This window comes from Triturus cristatus, chromosome 11, assembly GCF_964204655.1.
Source record: "Triturus cristatus chromosome 11, aTriCri1.1, whole genome shotgun sequence".
Lineage (NCBI taxonomy): Eukaryota > Metazoa > Chordata > Amphibia > Caudata > Salamandridae > Triturus > Triturus cristatus.
The window spans coordinates 526,443,832-526,462,765 of NC_140594.1; the positions used below are offsets into that span (position 1 = coordinate 526,443,832).

The following is an 18,934-nucleotide window of genomic DNA, read 5'->3' on the forward strand; positions in this document are numbered from 1 at the left end:
GCCGGGCCCGTAGGGGATCTACGCAGCGCCTCTGGAGATCCCTTCTGGAGGGTGTAGCGGTCCATATTGTTGGATTGATGGGCCGCGCCACGACGGGTCAACTTCACCTTAGCCCGGTCGCCATCTTGTTTTGTGGCCATGGTCGCGGTCCCAAATCGAGCCAAGCTCCTCAAGAAGGGGGTAGACAATCCCGTTCAAGGGCTCCGGGGGGGGGGGCGACCACCGCTCCACAGGACGGACCGCAGCCGGCGGGCCGGCAGGGCACCCCAACCAGGCCACACCACCGCACACCGCCTCGCGACCCTACCTCGCCTGGCAGCAAGGAGGGCGCAAAAGCGAAAGTGAAAGTGCGGGGTGCGCGAGTCGCCCAGCCTTGCCCGCCGCTGTTATTCACTTTGTCGCCGGATCGCCCCACAACTCCAGTACGGGGGGCCGGCGTGGAGAAGGCCGCAAACCTTAATCGGTGCTCCCGCCGGTGTCCGAGGTCCGAATTGAAAACGGAAAACGGGCGTCACCTCAGCTCGAGTTCAGAAACACAGTCCCCTCATCTAGGACAGGATTCGGTCAGGATTTATGCAGGAGGTCGCGGAGGTCCTCGGGAGCCTCGCACCTACGCGGCCATCTTGGGTGCGCTCTAGCCGTATGGTGTTTTTTACATACGAATCGTACTTGCCAGTTTGTACGGGACTTGTACGATTTGTACGTAAAAAAATCCGGATACAATTCGTACGGGGAATATTTCTCCAGGATCGGAATCGACCCCTATGTGTTAAAGTCACTTGTAATTGCATCTGTGAAAAAAGGGTGAGGCCATGAACATTGCATCTGCAGTTCAAATTACAGGTTTACATGGCTGTTGTGCGAATTATGGAGTGTGAAGTTAAACATAACTCTGTGTGTTCTGGTTTAAAGACATAACCAGAAGTGTCCTTTAGCAGTGTTTTTCAAATGCATTATTTTTCTTTATGATACGCTACATCCAACCTACCTAGGAGGGTTGGATGTTGTATATTTTTATCTAACGCTGTAAAATATTTGTCAGGATCCGTTTTCTTAGTGTGAATCAGTAGTAATAAAAATTGTTATCCTTATTTACCTAATTAATTTTCTTGTAACTGCTTAGTTTTTTTTCATAATTAGAGAGAATAACCACACTTATCCTCAATGTATTCCTGTATACCACAAACCTCTTCTAAATCTACCGAATCAGTCAGTCACAGAAGCTTTATCCAGTTAAATAGAAAACCATACAAGTAGACATATAGAATACACTAAAAGTACATATGTACAATTAAAAAAGTAAGAAGAGAAATAAAATACAAATTCTTTTAAATAAACAAGTGCAGTTCAAATAATGTTAAAAATAGCTAAATTAATTATTTGGCTGGACGCTTTCTCCTAATTCTAAAGGCGCCCTCCAAGAAGCTTGCAACAGTGAAGCAGACAACGGGGCTAGTCAACATTTGCAAGTACACCATAGCCGGTCTGACAAAATTAAAACACTTGTCTTTTAACAAAGGCAAATATATCATTGAAAATGGTCACAGAACAAATATATTGTATTTTGAGAGGAGCAGTTATCACAAAAACTGGTTCAAATTTCATCCACCTTGTGATAGGGAGATATAACTGAGACCAAATAAGGCTCCACAGATGGACAGGTTATTTATATAATATACGACCACACTGAGGGTTTGGTGAGTTCAAGGACCTCCCTTTCTGCACACTTATAGTGAAAAAAATGCTCTTTCACCCAAATCAGATCTCTTTTAGTAATAGTGTTCAGGTTCTCAAATAGTTCAGGCCATCCAGTGAGGAGAGGAGTTGGCCTAACGGCTAGGGCAGTGAACCTCGAATCTGGGGAACCGAGTTCGAGTCTCGGCAATGACGCTGAACATCCTGTGATTCTGGGCAAATCACGTAATCTCCCTGTGCCTTAAAAAAAATAAATTAATGTGTCCTCTTGTAACGCAGCTGGTGCTATGTAAAGCGCTCTGATACCAGATTTGGGTCAAGTTGGAGCTATATAAAACTCAGTAAAATAGAAAAATAAAAATTCACCCATTATCACCTTGATATTTGAGCTATGGGACTCCTAGAGCCCTACAGTGGCGTAGCTAGGGGGGGGCGGTCCGCCCCAGGCGGCACTATTTTGGGAGCGGACAAAGGCATTCAGATAAGGCTCGGCTTGCTTTCGTGGACGTTCGGGGACGGGCAGAGAAGGGATAGGCCTCGGGCAATGTCCTCTTCTTTTTTGTGCTGGCAGCTGTCCCCCCCCTCTCTTCCTATTATTCCCTCTCTTTCTGTCTTCTTGCTCCTAACTTACTGAAAACCGTAACTTGAAGAAACGGTTCACAACCTCTTTCCTTCTTTCATTTAGTTGCTTCCCTGTGAAATGGATCCAAAAAAGAAAAACACTCTTGCGGGAAATGCCCTTTTTCTGACATTTTTCTATTCCAAAGTGCAGCGGGATGGAGAGAAATAGAAGGTTTTAAATATGAAAAATAAATACATAACTAAATAAAGCAAGACAGAGTGGTTGCAAAGTGGCCAGATTGGTTTTATTTACATCCAAACACATCAGCCTCACTTTACAGACTTTGCAGTGAAGCGCTACTTTTGTTTTCGCGTCTTTCTTTGAACAGCATTGTTGTCCCCAGGTGGGGAAGTGCAACATTCCTGGAGGTACTGCAATACCTGGTTGATGGACGGATTGGAAAACAAAATGTGTACCATGGCTCTGTTTATGGATGTGGTCTTTTTAAACCATACTGCTTACGTTTATTAAGGATATAAGCAATGGACATTGAAACGGTTCCCTTCAGGGCCCTGTAGTCATGTCCTTAACTTTTCAGGTAAAACCACTCGCTAATTTCTGAATAGTGAGTGAGAGATCGTTAAGGTAACCATGTTGTTTCTGCTTACATTTCACATGCTTTACTTAATCTTGCATTCCCTATGAGTGTTTGCTTTTCCTTTATTTTTTTAGGCAGCATATTACTCTTATCAAGTGCATAATTTGAATTGAGCCACCTCCAAGTGCTTATAGCGGGAACAATTAGGTTGTAGCTGAAGGCAGTGCGAGTTTATCTCAGTGGGGCAGTATAGTGTTCAGTGGGGGAGAGGATGTGGCACTATGGCCAGAGCTGTCGAATTTGGAACTGGGGAACTAGGTTCAGCCTTCATGACCAGTCCACCAGACCACTCTACTGAGGGAGCATATTCCCATGCTAGAACTTACAAGGCCCCACTAGACCTTAGAAGGCTTGATGTCTTAGCACAAGCAGGTGTACCCTAGTGGTGTCAATTGTGAGTTAACCTTGAAGGCCTGTCCACCACAATCCATACTGAAGTTCATCTCCAGTCTTGTGGGCAGGCCTACAAAGCAGCACACCCTAGAGTAACAGTGATCCAGTCGCTGTGACTCTGTCACTGAGGTCACATTAACCTTGAGCAGGTTAGGGCGGTGCGAACGGTGTGACCGCACTGGGTACCTATTTCGGGTGGGTGCGTAGTGTTTGCAAGTATATTATGGTTTAAAAATAAACTTGCTGCCACCTTCCTGGCCTCCAGCAATTTTCAGAAACAATAAAAATGTCATGATAACTTCCATGATTAATGTTCTTCCTAGAGACAGATCCGAGTTTTGTCTAGTGGAAGGGTTGACTCCTGGAAAGGTAGCACAGAGGGTTAATATGCCTGCTGCAAAGAACATGTACCATGCAGATCACAAAGTGCACTGCTTTAAAGGGGGGACCATGATGAATGGTCATTTAATGTCAGCTGTAGATGATGGATCCCTGAACAGTGTCCTGTATGTGCATGGTTGCATTGTGCTGAGGGGATTACCAGGTAATTGTTCACTCAGCTCTCTGATGGATGTCACATGCGGTTTTTCTGAGTCCCCAGATAGATCATGCAGTCTGTGTGTTCTCTTTTGTACTGCCAGTCACTGCCAGTCACCGGTGTATTCAACTGTGTAGCCTTGGACCGTGTCATGTATGTGCATGTAACTTGCATGATCGAGGTAACTATTAGAGGCGATACTACGTGTCTCTCGGTCCTCTTTCAAGTGCTTGCCGTCCTTTTTCCCCAGCAACCCCCGCCCCCAGGGGCGGCAATCTGAGGGATAGCCCCGGGCGCCACAAGCTCCAGCTACGCCTCTGGAGCCCTATCAAGAGAAAGGCAGTCATTTACCTCTGCCTAGTTAAGGGCTAAATCCGGACTGCTCCACATCCAAACTCATTTAAGCAAAGTTGCAAGTGCTGAGTGGTCAGCAATATACCCCAAACCCAGCCTTTCATGTATAATGGAAGATGGTACGAACTGAGGAACGAATAACAATTGTCTAAGAAATGTATTGACTGCAATCTGCAACTCTCTCAAGTTCGAATAGCCCCAAATATCGCTGCCAGTTGGCCACCGAAATGCACTGCACCTGGTAGACTTTAATAAATGCCTGAACCACCCTTGCCCCCAATCTTTTTGAGAACTCAAAAATGGAAGCGGAGAACGTTGTAAAGGCATTCCTTTTAACTTTACTTTGAGTAATCCATGACCGTAGGTCATCAAAAAGGACCCCCCAAATATGAAAATATGGGTACCATGGAAAGTTCAGTTATTTCCTGGAAATATTTATTTTGTCTTTTCCTTGTCCCAACAACCATAGTAAGAGATTTGGAGAAGTTGGTGCTTAAATCTAAGTAACTCATAAAAATACAAAAAAGTTTACCAAACATGGAAGCCCTACCGCTATCCTAGAAGTTAGGACACCATCATCTAAGTAAAGAAGCGCTGGGTTTAAGTTGAGAGCCTACCCTGTGTTTTTCTTTTCAAATTGTGTGCAATGTTGTACCCAAATTAATAATGCAAAAAGTAAATAAACAAGCATTTGCAATGCAAACAGTCTCGGCTTTTGGACCTTATATGTATTGAGCTATGCAGTACCTTATGCGCTGCCTGCCCCCAATTGTGCTTTTGAAAGTTAAGTATATGATAAAAAGGAAACATCAGACCGACAAAAGCGTCCAGTAACCCCATTAGACAAAGCTGTTAAGGACAAGCAATACCTTAATGCTGATTAAATATAAGCGATATAAATTGAGAGGGCTGACCAGAAAGTGACTCACTAGATAAGCAGGGGACAGACAGGTCCGTCCTCGAGTTTCATTTCGAGTTTAAAAAAAAAGCTTGTTGTAACTTAAACAGGCGTACTCTGGTAATTACAGAGCCTGGCAATTTGGGGACTGGCTGCAGGCTGCCGAGGGGAAAGGCAAGCTGGCAGCTCGAGGGACACTCTGTCCATCATCCCCTTTGGTTTTGCTTTGTTCGCCCTAAGTTGGCAGGGTATGCCCAGGCGTGGGTCCCTTGCTCACTTTGCCACTGGATTCATGCTAGCCTGGCTGATGACGGCTGATTAGCCAGAAACCGGTCCCAGGATGCTTGTTTCCGGTCCAGGGAAGACATGGCTTGGCAGTTCGGGCTGGACTGTTCCCATGAGGCACCGGGTCAGACTGATTTGCATATGGCCATGTCTGAACTGGGGTGGCGGAGTGAGCTAAAGAATGATGATGGATTAAACCCAGATCAGTTGACTGGGGGTGAGTGCTTGCTTTGTTCAACACTCCGTCCATCATCCCCTTTGGTTTTGCTTAGCTCGAGGGAGCCAGCCAGCGACTGGTAATGAGGCGCAGGAAACAGGGCTCCATTATCTTACGTTCCATACAGGTGCATCAAATTCCATGCATTGAAAAACAATTAAGACGAAACGGTGTGCAGCAACGTTTCGATAGCATCACATAAAATCCATTGGAACACGCACTATACTATTTAAAGGCAGGGACTGATTGATGCTTCATGCTGAGGCGACTATACACGTTATTAAATTAGAAACGTGATTAAACATACTCTAGTAAATACAGAGCCTGGCAATTTGGGGACTGACAGCAGGCTGCCTAGGGGAAAGGCTAGCTGGCAGCTCAAGGGAGCCAACCAGCGACTGCTGGTAATGAGGCGCAGGAAACAAGGCTCCATTACCTTACGTTACACCCCGTGTAAGACCCCGTGACCTCCAGTCCAAAAGTACACACACTGACCCGTTGTGCCCACCATAGGGGCTGAATCGCCCTCCTAACCGCCAGTGCCCTCTAGCAGCTCCCTAACCACACCCATCCCATTCACACCCTTCTATGGTGCATACATGGTGTTTGTGCACGGTTTACGATGTGTCCCGGAGTGGCTCCCTGCACCCGCGTGTGCAACAGCGGGGACACCGGGTCCCATAGAAAAGATCACTGAAGCGGTCTGTTTTGATATAGTAGAGTTTAGGGTAGGGAAGTAAGTTCGGTCTTTCAAGTGGGTGGTGTGTGTGTGTGTGTCAGCATGTATGAGAAGTGAACGTATGGCAGTGTATGTATATGGGCCGTTTTTTCTAGCAGTATGTGTGGCGGCCTCCCCCCTCCCTTGCACCATGAATGGCCTGGCTGCTCCTGATATGGGCCACGCGTGTCCCCGCCGTGCGGGCGGCCGATGCAGCCCCCTAGGCGGCCTGTATATATTCCTAGCTGGCGGAGAGGCCTGCACCCAGCACCTGACATCTCTGGAGCAGGCTCCTCGTTGCTGAACTGGTGAGTACTCAAAGTTGCTGGGGCACCATGGAGAATTTGCAATGCAATCTCGCCTTTGGGACCTTATAAGTGTTTAGCTAGAGCTATTGGCTCTGCTAATGCAAAAGTGTGGTGAGCTGTCCTACGTAAACCACAATGTGTGATCCTAGGCAAATCATGTTCTTGTCCTGTGCTTTGTTCCTCTTTATTGTCAAACAATGGGTGTTTTTGGAGACTGTACGGATGCATTCACCTATAGACAGACATACAATGGAATAGACTCAGCACAGATAGAGGAAAGTATATTTAATTATTTATATAGGTGTTTATAAGGCGCTGTGTGCCACGTAAATATTGCTTCAAGGCGCCAGGAACAAAGTGAATTTCGGGTAGTGGGTTTGACAGGGGTAAAGAGAGAGGAGTGGAAAAGACAGACTAAAGTTATATGAAAACATGGGATGGCCTCAGGCAAGGAGTGGTAAAGTGGCTCGTGGTAACCACATGGGGGAAGATATAGTATAAAACAATATAGGAGACAAAATGGTGGAAAAAAGAGCTTGTGAAAGGAAGAGAGAAGCAATGAGAGGGAGGGAGGACTACAGCTGATAGTGAGGGAAAGATGGATAAACAAGAGGGAGCAACAAAGGAGAGAGCAGAAAAAAGAGCAAATAAACCTCGAAAGAGTAAACAGTGAGTATGCAGGATAAGACGGTGGGGGCGGGTGGGGGGCGGGACAAAAGACAAGTGGCCGGAAGTTTTTGCACGTCCCCAAAAGCGAGGCTTACCCTATTAATCTCTCCAACTGGTGCCTCCCGTGCAAGCAGTGTGCACAGGCGGTCTCAGGCGCGCACAGCCCTAGCACAGTCTAGTATGTATAGTGCCCCTGCCAAGGACAACGTGAGGAATAGAATGGAATTGAAGGTATTAAAAAAACAAACCCTTTTGTGCTCCAGCGCTGTGTTTACACCGCCCTTAATCCCAGCAATATTTAAAGTCGGCCATTTCTATGCCTGACAATAAAGCGCCCGCTCTCAGCCCGGCCCAGATAAGGCAACAATGTGCCCTTTATCCAGCCTCAGGCCGCATTTGCATGAGGGGGAAGAGCACCCGAGCCAATAACTGTAACTAAATGCGCAGAAATGCAAAGAGCGTCGCTGTTAGCCAGGCTCCCGCGCCCTGCCCCCACCGCGGGTCCTTCACACCTGTCAGTGTCCGGGACACCCGCCTGGGCTGCGGCAGCCACGGACACAAAACGGTTCTTTCAAAGCAGAGCAGTAAACAATACAACAAGCAATTAATTTAGTTTGCAGCAATGCCGCCAAATCTGAACTGCATCTCTAAGCGGGATGCAAAACAATTTGCTGCTGCTTCAGAATTCTTAATTTAACATGCCGCCCGCCCCGTAAACGCATCTTCAAAACAGAAAGACTGTCATCTTATTGTAGGCTGTTACTGCAGGCATTTCCACCATAAATTACTTTGAAGATAAATATCACAAATCGCATTATAAAAACTCACGTCTTTTATTTTATGACTAAATGTACCGCAACTTGACAATCCTCCGTCAATCTTCATTATTTTCCGGGCACATTACTCACCATTACTGAGTTCTGCCGAGATATTTCTTTCCTGATGGCGAATAAATGTATTTTCTAGATAAAATGCCCATATCTGAAGCGCCCCTAAAAACTCCAGTGCCGCACAGAAGAACCAGTTCCTTTCTTATAAATTATAATAGCAAAGAGGCGGTTTTAGTGTCTTCTGTCGCATTTGCCCTGAATGCGAGACACTAACAAGCAAACATGCTCAGAAACGGCAATGCGCCTGATCTTGTGAAGAGGGGGGCAAAAGCGAGTTAGATTATAAAATGGAACAAGAGGCAGAAGCAGACTTTTGGCGCGTATGCACACGATGTAAAGCATTGCGCGCATGCAAGAGTCTGGACAGGTCAGCCAAAATAAAGTGCGAATGCAGACAGCCAATCGTAGGAATAAACAAACATTTACAAATGCAATAGGACTCGTATTTACGCGAGTCCTATTGCTTTGTAAACAAAAATGCGTGCGCCGAAGAAGGCAGGAAGGGGAGTGGGTGGGGGGTGGTGGTGGGCAGAGAAGTCACAGACTGCAGGGGAGGCAGGGGAACAAAAGAGTTGCTGAAGTAAAGGGGCTGATAGCCATGGAAGGATAAACATGACGTCATGGTAGTAAGGAGGCGGGACTAATACGCCAGCAACCAATCAGAATGCAGCATTTCAGATTTGAGCCAATCAAAAGCATGGGTAGAAAGTGGGCGGAGCTTCCCCCACAATACTGTATACAGCATCTTTCCAATAGACAGCGCATGCGCTGCCTAGCCGAGACCTAAAAAGGGCCCAAAATGCAGTCTTGTCTCACCCCCGTGTAGCTTTAAATGTTCAGACAGCCTCCCATCTTGGTTATACCTAACTGACGTTGTAGTGAAGACAGGGTTTTGCCTGCACACACTGCTATGTTAGCATAAGCGTTTTAGATGTTAACGCCATCTTGCCACTTTGCTGCTTTTGCACACGACACTACAGGTAGCTGTTATTATAAGTAAAACTGCTTGCTTGCTTATTCTTCACATGAGAACGGTCTGTTTTTCACATCCCTAGACGTGCACCGCGACCTTAGTCTAAAGACTGTGTGCAGAAACCGTCAAGGTCAAATAACAATGTATGCTGTTGGATTCAGGTTGATCAGCCCACTCTCTAGACACAACAAGCACACAGCTGCAAATATCTGAAACTCGGGTGCCTTTAATATTGCATTGCATGCATGATGCTGGCACTCTTGGAGAAAACCTTTCCAGACACAGAGAGCAGTGCTGATCCTGTGATGTGATTCACCTAAGCTGATCTTGGAGGTATGGGGTTCCCCATTCAAACCTAGAGACCTTCTATTATTATTATAAAACTAGCTTATTAGCCAGGGGAGGGTGGTACACAAGGTATTATAGGACCTATTTCCACTATCATTATATTATGATTTCTCCCTTTGTTTTCTATGGAATTGTAACAATGCTGATGGTATTATTTCTAATAATTTGTTTGCTTATGTTAGCCAAAATAGTGTATCTTAGAGCACGTAGTTAAAAATAAACATTTTAAACGTTTCCGTGTCTCTGATTACTAACGTTGTGGACTGATATGAGAATAACAACGAAAAGGTGTTCTTGATTCCCACTATTCCTGAGAGTATTCTAAGTCGCTTGTTCTGGGTTGTCTAATCATTGGTAGCTTCGATATAGTACGGAGAATGAATGAGACACTGATGCTAGTCGGACGGGGTTCTAGGTACTTGTTCTGCTCGATTTTCCCGGCCTTCTTGTGAGGAACAATGATGGAATGTGACTTCAGTCTCTTATCATTCAAGTCTAAGGGTTAGAGTAGTGAATGGAGCCTATTTACTAGGCACTTCGACATGATTCTGTGCTCTTCCCCATAGATCAGGGCTTGCACACATAGCCTAGGGGATAGATTCGTTAGTATTAGGGATAACCTGTCCTGTAGTGAGGGTATTTCATGGAGCCGTGCTGAATTCAGGCCTGGTAGGCCTCAAACGGGAGAGACTCCATCTTTCTTTCTGCTCCGGCAGCTTGGGATGCTTCTAGGTCAAATGTAATGTTTTAGTTATGAGGTGTTATTCGCTTGGAGAGAACCGGTTCAGGCCGGCCCTTATCGAAGGATTGTATTTTTCTTCATGCCGAAGACACTACATCAGGCCGGCCGGCTGGGAACGTGTCCTTGGTACGGGGAGGTACAAGAATTTGGTGGGCGGCAGGTTACAGGCCGGAATTTTCCATGAGGAAACGCACCTCTATATTAGTGAAAGTCTGAGGCAGTTACATGTTCAGTCCGTAGGCGGCATCTAGCCGTTAGCAGTAAAGCTACTACTTATTCCAGGGAAGACAGACGCCATCTTGAAGGCGGAGAAGAACCGAGAGACAGATACTCTCCTAGCAGAATAGCCAGAGAGGAGAGAGTAGCCGATAAGGAAGAGGTCCCAGTGACTCGGAGAAGGGTGATCCGTGACTGCGGAGGTGTGACTTCCAGGCGAGCCGAGGCACAGACGAGAAGGGAACCTAGATGACCACTGAGTGCAGGCTACATACTACTAAGGTGATGTCGACCCTTTCTTATTAGAGTGTACAACTTAATCTTTCACTTTTCTTTTCAGGTTATGTATTATATTGTAATGTTATGTGATTGCGTATGTAATGAGTAATAAAGTACCCAGTTTGTAGTGAACCAACATGTGCTGCGTGTTCTTGTATGAGAGGGTAGCCTATTCTTCTAGTCAGCTGCGGCTACATGAACAGATGTTAACCCTGATCAGGTAAGTGGTAACTGAATAAGGGAAAGAGGAGCCCCTCGAACCGGAGAACAGGCTATGCTCGAACTGGCAGTCTTTGTGTGATCTGATGAATAGTGAGACTGATTCCCTTTTTGTATGTTATGGTGATCATAGGATGAACTGTCGTATGGGCAGAGAGGTCTGGATTCGTATGGGATCGCGAGGCCGCCACTTGTGATACTGCCGTCTGGGTAGAGAGGTCTGGATTCGTATGGGATCGCGAGGCCGCCACTTGTGATACTGTCGTATGGGCAGAGAGGTCTGGATTCGTATGGGATCGCGAGGCCGCCGATTGTGCTGAGACTGCCGTCTGGGTAGAGAGGTCTGGATTCGTATGGGATCGCGAGGCCGCCGCTTGTGATACTGCCGTCTGGGTAGAGAGGTCTGGATTCGTATGGGATCGCGAGGCCGCCACTTGTGATACTGTCGTATGGGCAGAGAGGTCTGGATTCGTATGGGATCACGAGGCCGCCGATTGTGCTGAGACTGCCGTCTGGGTAGAGAGGTCTGGATTCGTATGGGATCGCGAGGCCGCCACTTGTGATACTGCCGTCTGGGTAGAGAGGTCTGGATTCGTATGGGATCGCGAGGCCGCCACTTGTGATACTGCCGTCTGGGTAGAGAGGTCTGGATTCGTATGGGATCGCGAGGCCGCCACTTGTGATACTGCCGTCTGGGTAGAGAGGTCTGGATTCGTATGGGATCGCGAGGCCGCCACTTGTGATACTGTCGTATGGGCAGAGAGGTCTGGATTCGTATGGGATCGCGAGGCCGCCACTTGTGATACTGTCGTATGGGCAGAGAGGTCTGGATTCGTATGGGATCGCGAGGCCGCCGATTGTGCTGAGACTGCCGTCTGGGTAGAGAGGTCTGGATTCGTATGGGATCGCGAGGCCGCCACTTGTGATACTGTCGTATGGGCAGAGAGGTCTGGATTCGTATGGGATCGCGAGGCCGCCACTTGTGATACTGTCGTATGGGCAGAGAGGTCTGGATTCGTATGGGATCGCGAGGCCGCCACTTGTGATACTGTCGTATGGGCAGAGAGGTCTGGATCCGTATGGGATCGCGAGGCCGCCGATTGTAAGAGGTCTTGGTATGTATAGTAGGAATTCCCTGTCCTTAGGTGGTAAGATATATGTGGTTACCTATTGTAGATAGGCCCTAGGGAGAGGGAGGGGGTAACGTTCTGGCTGGGTTAGTGAGGCTCTGATGAGCGGGTTCTATCTGATCCGAAAACCCAAGCAGAACATTTGGCGTCACGAACCGTTTACGAAACCTGTGTGCGTTGTGGTTGTATCGTGTTTGCTTTCGGCGCGGGCGTGGTTTCGTTTGTATATTATTTGTATATAATTGTGTGTGTAGTTTTTTTTTCCCTTTTCTTTCTTCTTTCTCTTTTTCTCTTTTTCTTTCTTTTCCGAGATGTTTTCTAGAAAGTCGAAATCTACTTTTAAGTTGCCCGTTGATATTCCCGGTTGGGATTCAACGCCTTATGAAGCCTTAGCCCGTGAGTGGGCTGATTCTACTGGTTTGAGTGAGAATTGGAATTCTTTTTTGGAGCTGGCGGAGCCGGCTAATGTGATTACTTGTTTACAGAAGGCGCCGGTATCTAAGGGTGATGAGCTTCCCGTTTTGGGGCGCAGAGGTTGGATTGTTCTGTCGGCGTACAGGATTCTGCATGAGAGGTTGTTGAAGTTACAGAAATCGCATAAGGATGTGGAAGCGAACTTTGTCGAGATTCAGAATGCTCATACTTTGTTACGGTGTCAAAATAAGTTGCTTGCTGACAAACTTGAGACGTACCAAACTATTGCCGAGAGGGCGGCTGTGCGAATTGCTCGTTATAAATAAAGAATCGGCGTGGTCGGGTTTCGACGCGAAAGGTGCGTCTGGTCGTGGCGAAAGCCGGACTGGATTGGAATCCTGATGAATGGGATGGTAATATCTGGAACTCGAGTGATTCTCCTTCCTCGGGTGAGGAGTCTGCCAAGCGCGAGTCCTCTCGCTCCGGCCGTGATTGTAAGTCTGCTTCTTGCGCCTCTGATGGTGCACCCCGTGATTGCGCTCGTCCTTCGAGTGGGGTCGATGCTTCTTACACTGATTGTTCCTCTACGTGTACTGGTCGAGCTCCTTGTGATGCTCGTCCCGCGGTCTCGGTGCATCCAGTTTTTCGGCGGAAGTTGCAGCAGGCTCCCGGTGCTCCGAATGGTATTGCTTTAGACTCTTTGGAGGATTTTACTCAACAAGAAATTAGTGATATTTTGCAGCGATTTCGGCAGCAAGCTGGTGAGAGCTTACTCACATGGATGGTGCGCCTTTATGAACTGGGCGCTGCTGGCATTATGTTGGATGCTGGCGATTGTTTGAAGTTTTGTTCCTTGAGTTCGGATTCTACTGTACAGGATCATTTTCGTAACTTTAATGTTGGTGGTCAAATTTCTTTGCTTCAATTGGCGACTGAGGGTTGTAATCAAAAATATCCTACTGAGTCTGACTGGCCTGTGAATGACAAACCGTGGTATACTTTGCGCGATGCTGCACAACGTCTCAAAGAGGAGGTGATGAAAACGGCAATTTTTCTGAATACTGCTGACAGGTTGCTTGATGGTTTGTTGACATCTTCTGTGCGGAATCGTATTATTCGTTCTTCCCCTGTTGCTTATAAGCAGGTCATGATGACTTTATTGATTAATCAGACTGGTAACGTATTGTCTATGGTGCTGGAATCGGTACGCCAACTCGGTGAGTTGGGTGAGTGGTTTAAACCTGAACGGCAATCCCGGCCTGACACTCGTACTCCTGGTGACAATAAACTTACTAGACGTGATATGTTTTTTGGTCTTATGGCCGATGGTGTGCGGAAGGAGGACATTGACGGTGAGACTACTTCTCGTTTGTGGGAAATGTTTCGCAAACGTGGCTTGGATCGAAAGGAGGGTGCCCGGCGTGTTCGGACGACTGAGTGTGATCGTGGTTTTTCTGACGGTAGCGGTGATGACGACCGCCGTGGGCGCTCTGATCGTCGTGATGATCGACTTTATGTACGTGATTTGTCCCCCCGTCGTGAGAGAGACAGGGAGAGAGAGGGGGAAAGAGAGAGGGGGAGAGATGATTATGTTAACAGCAGACGTAGAGATGATAGGGATCAATCCCCTGAGTTGAGAAGGAGAGAGGATCGACACAGATTGGCCGATCGAAACCCGCAGTACAATGCAGAGAACAGGAATCCATTTCGTAATGGAGATGGATATGAACAAGAGGTATCGATACCTGGGAAACGTGAGAGTCTTTATCCTGATTTATCCTGGTACACAGAATGCAGTAAAAATGACTAGGAAATAGGTCAAGCTCCAGTACACAGATGGGCTCACAGAGATAATAGACCCTATGTAGATATTGATATTTATTGGAGACATCGTAATGTCCAAAGGGCCCGAGCATTGGTAGATACAGGAGCGGAGGCCACTCTTATTCATGGAAAATCAAAGAAGTTTAAAGGTCAGCCTTTTACAATTACCGGATTAGGTGGAAAGGAAACTCCCGCAGTTCAAACTTTACTTGAAATGAGAATAGGTAGAATTCCTAGAAAAGAATACTCTGTATTAGTGGTACCACTCTTAGAATTCATAATTGGAATTGATATTTTGAAAGGAATGACTTTGCACTTAGATGATGGATGTTACCAATTTGGAACTAAACATTATATATCGTCCAGGCCTGTACGGGTTGGTTGTTTAAGAATGCCCCCCATAAAAGTTCCCCAGGCGACAAAAGTGGTTCGTCAGAAGCAGTATCGTATTCCAGGTGGTCATGAAGAGATTAGTACTACTATTCAGGAGTTGGTGGATGCAGGAGTTATAACACCAGTTACTTCTGCTTGGAATAATCCTGTTTGGCCTGTACGTAAGAGTGATAATTCTTGGTGCATGACTGTTGATTATCGATAATTGAATAGACACACACCCTCTTTGACCGTTGCAGTACCGGATGTTATTACCCTAATTGAAAGAATACAAAAACATCCAGGTACATGGTATGCGTCCATTGATATTGCTAATGCTTTCTTTTCGATTCCGATTGCCCCTGAGTGTCAGGAACAATTCAGTTTTACGTGGAACGGGCGTCAGATGACGTTTAGAAGTCTTCCCCAGGGCTATGTGCATAGTCCTACGATATGTCACCGGCTGGTGGCAGAGCATTTGGCAGAGGTACCGGTTCATCCGCAAATTCAGATATGTCACTATATTGATGATATTTTGATCCAAGGCGAAACACAAGAGGAAGTTCAGACCCAATTGGATAGAGTCATTGAGTGCTTGCGTGAGAAAGGTTGGGAAATCAACCCGGATAAATTACAAGGTCCGTCCCAGGCTGTGAAATTTTTGGGCATTAATTGGCATGAGGGGCACCGAGAAGTGATCCCTCAGGTTAAACAGAAAATTCTTGATTTTGCAGTTCCGAGGAATAGGAAAGAAGCCCAAAGCTTCATTGGTTTGTTTGGTTTTTGGCGCCAGCATATTCCTCATTTGAGTCAAATATTGGCCCCTTTGTACCATGTCACTCGTAAAAAGAATGCATTTGAATGGGATAAACCACAGCAAGATGCGTTCAGCCTAGCAAAAGAAGCAATTCAGCATGCTCTGGATTTATGGCCTGTATGTGATGGTGATGTGGATTTGAATGTGTCTGTACAAGGCCTTTATGCGAATTGGAGTTTGTGGCAGAAACAAGGCAAGAGTAGAGTACCGTTAGGTTTCTGGACCAAAAAGTTACCTGATGCTGGTGAGCGTTATACACCTTTTGAGAAACAGTTACTTGCATGTTATTGGGCTCTGGTGGATACCGAGCAATTGACTTTGGGACATGATATAGTTTTGCGACCTGAAATTCCTATCATGCAGTGGGTTATGAGTTCGCCGAAAACTCACCGAATTGGACACGCTCAAGAGGCGAGTGTGATTTAATGGAAATGGTATATACAAGACAGGGCACGTGTGGGACAAAAAGGAGTTGCATCTTTGCATGAGCAGGTGGCACGGGCGCCATCAACTGAAACTGAGAGTGAATGTTCCGTACCTTTAGTACAGGAGTCTCCTGTTAAGTGGGGTAGACCTTTTGATGATTTGTCTGCAGAGGACAGAAACCATGTCTGGTTTACGGATGGTTCAGCAAGGTTCATAGGGAGGAAACGGCATTGGAAGGCGGTGTCCTATAATCCGATCACACAAAAATTGCTGAGTACAACTGGTGAGGGTAAGAGCAGTCAATTTGCTGAACTCTATGCTGTTTATCAAGTTCTGAAACAAGAGTTACCTGGCACATGTCATATTTTCACCGATTCTTGGTCTACTGCCAATGGGCTGGCAGTTTGGTTACCGACTTGGCATTCCCATAGTTGGAGAATCCATTCAAAAGAACTGTGGGGAAAAGAATTATGGCAGGAGATTTGGGAAATGCTCCCACAGAGTACTGTTACAATCTTCCATGTGGATGCTCATACCCCGATAGACTCTCTTGACAAATTCTTTCATAACATTGCAGATGAGAAATCTAAAATTGCTGAGGCAGTGGTGGACAGGCAAGATTCTGATATTGCGGGATTGGCGAAATGGGCCCACCAGAAAGCAGGACACTTTGGAGAGAAAGCCACTAGCAGGTGGGCTGCTGATCGAGGAATTTATATTCCCCTAGATTTAATCAAAAATGTTATTCTACATTGTCCCATTTGTCAGCATATCAGGCAGCGCAAAGTGCCCCAAACTGTTAAAGGTCATTTACATCGCGGGAAATTGCCCGCTCAAATTTGGCAGATTGATTACATCGGTCCACTTCCTATGAGTAGGAATTGTCAATATGTTTGCACTATTGTTGATACATACAGTGGCCTGTTGGTGGCCCTTCCCTGTAAGCAAGCTACCCAATTGAATACTATTAAAACATTGGAATTGATTATGATGTATTATGGTGTGCCATTCCAAATTCAATCTGATAATGCATCCCATTTTCGTGGAAGATTGGTACAGGAATTCTGTGTGGAAAACAATATTGAATGGGTGTTTCACATACCATATTATCCACAGGCCTCGGGTCTTGTGGAGAGGTTGAATGGCCTGCTGAAAGATCAGTTGCGTAAATTAACAGATGACAAGTATAAGAATTGGCGAGACTTTTTGCCTCAAGCGTTATTGATTTTGAATAACCGTCCTTTTCTAAATGCTGAATCCCCACTTATGCGTTTGTTTCCTCCGAATGTTGATGCTAAGCCCAATGAAATCAGAGAGACTGTGATGTACTGGGAAATTACTCCCGGAGCTTTGGCTCCATGTAGAGCGACCCCAGGGTCGGCAGGTTTAGACTTGCATGCCATGGATGACACCGTTATAAAAAGTAAGGATCGAGTCATCATTGAAACTGGTGTTGGTGTTCATATACCAACTGGATATTTCGGATTAATCGCCCCTAGATCGGGGCTGGCTGTAAAAGGCATTCAGGTGCTTGGAGGAATCATTGATAGTGATTATCAGGGAGAGATTAAGGTGCTCCTGCTGAATAGCAGTGAGGTTGACTTACTGATACATCAAACTGACCGAGTGGCTCAATTGCTAATAATGCCTGTTTTCAGTGGTGAGATCACAAAAGGCACTGCCCCAACGTTGCTAACTGTACGAGGCCAGAAAGGTTTTGGCTCCACAGATAATCCTGGGGCCAGAGTTTGGGTGCAGTCTCCTAAGAATCCCCCTGAACAAGCAGAAGTCATTGCAACCGGTCAAGACAACACCATTTTAGTTATGAGACCAGGGAAAGATAGCTGGGAAGCAGTCCCGGCTGACAAATGTTACTTACGAGAATGAATAATGCTTGTATTTGATTCTCTTTCAGATCATTCTTTGGACTGTTGCTGCAGGATGTGTCGGCGTTGGACTCCTTTTGGGCTGGTACGACGAGAGAGGAGGGATCCCATCAACCCGGGCTGAGTTGAGAACCCGAGTGTCGCGTTCCTTCGCTGCGTGGGATTCGTCGTCGAACTTTTGGACTACGTTAGCAAAACGGGTGACTAAAGCCCCTCATTTCTGCTTGACACCGATGAGATCGGTGACTGACATTCTAGCGACTTGTTTAGTTGCTGTTCCTGCTTCATTGGAGACTTTGACTCATATTTTTAATATATCGAATGCTCGCCCCAATGTTCTTCTGGGCGATTTTGCCACCCATGAGTATTGCCCCTTGTGTACTGTACTGTCAGACCCGATACCCCCCATCCAGTCCCAAATAGTTTCCTATAATATCACACAGGGTAATTTGTGTTTTTTTCCTTACTTGTGATCCTAGTGCGATTTCTGAATGTATGCGTTTAAGATTGAAAGGTGCCACTTCATTCACCGCCCATGAACGAACTTTGTGCCTTCGAAGGACACCGAAAACATGTACTTCTGTTCAGAATAACATGACTTGCAAGAGTTTGGTAGTTACCCCCAGTCATTATCGCACGATGTTACTACCTGCCGGATGGCTTTTCTCATGTGGTAATACTTCCTGGCCATATATTCCCGCAAATATTTCTGGAGGCCCTTGTGCCATTACTAGACTGAGCTTGTTAATGTTTTCATCACATCCGAATGCCAACTCTCGTGTGATTCGAGATACAGTAAGGTTACAGGAGGATTGTGACTCATCTTTGCATTTATATTCCAAGTCTGAATACCTTAGCCTGGCTATTTCAATTGTTGGTGTTCCTGCTTTGGCAGTTTATAATGCCAAATCTATTGGGAAAATGGCCTGCTGGATGGTAAAATCCATCAATCATACTTCTACAGTCCTGTCTGACATGCTATTAGACGCCCAGGGTGAACGTAGGGCTATCTTGCAAAATCGAGCGGCCATTGATTATCTTTTGCTTAAACATGGACACGATTGTTCTGATTTTGAGGGTCTTTGTTGTTTTAACTTGTCGGA

General features: G+C 46.2%; 1 protein-coding gene and 1 long non-coding RNA gene across 2 annotated transcripts in view; both read right to left on the reverse strand.

The window, feature by feature from the left end:
• Positions 1 to 8,317, reverse strand: part of LOC146784517 (uncharacterized) — a 106,064-nt gene extending 97,747 nt beyond the window's left edge. Inside the window, exon 1 of the long non-coding RNA XR_014970436.1 lies at positions 8,204 to 8,317. This is a non-coding gene — a long non-coding RNA (uncharacterized LOC146784517). The remainder of the gene's footprint in view (positions 1 to 8,203) is intronic.
• Positions 1 to 18,934, reverse strand: part of LOC146784513 (zinc metalloproteinase-disintegrin-like berythractivase) — a 2,362,040-nt gene that overhangs the window by 991,632 nt on the left and 1,351,474 nt on the right. The window lies entirely within an intron of this gene.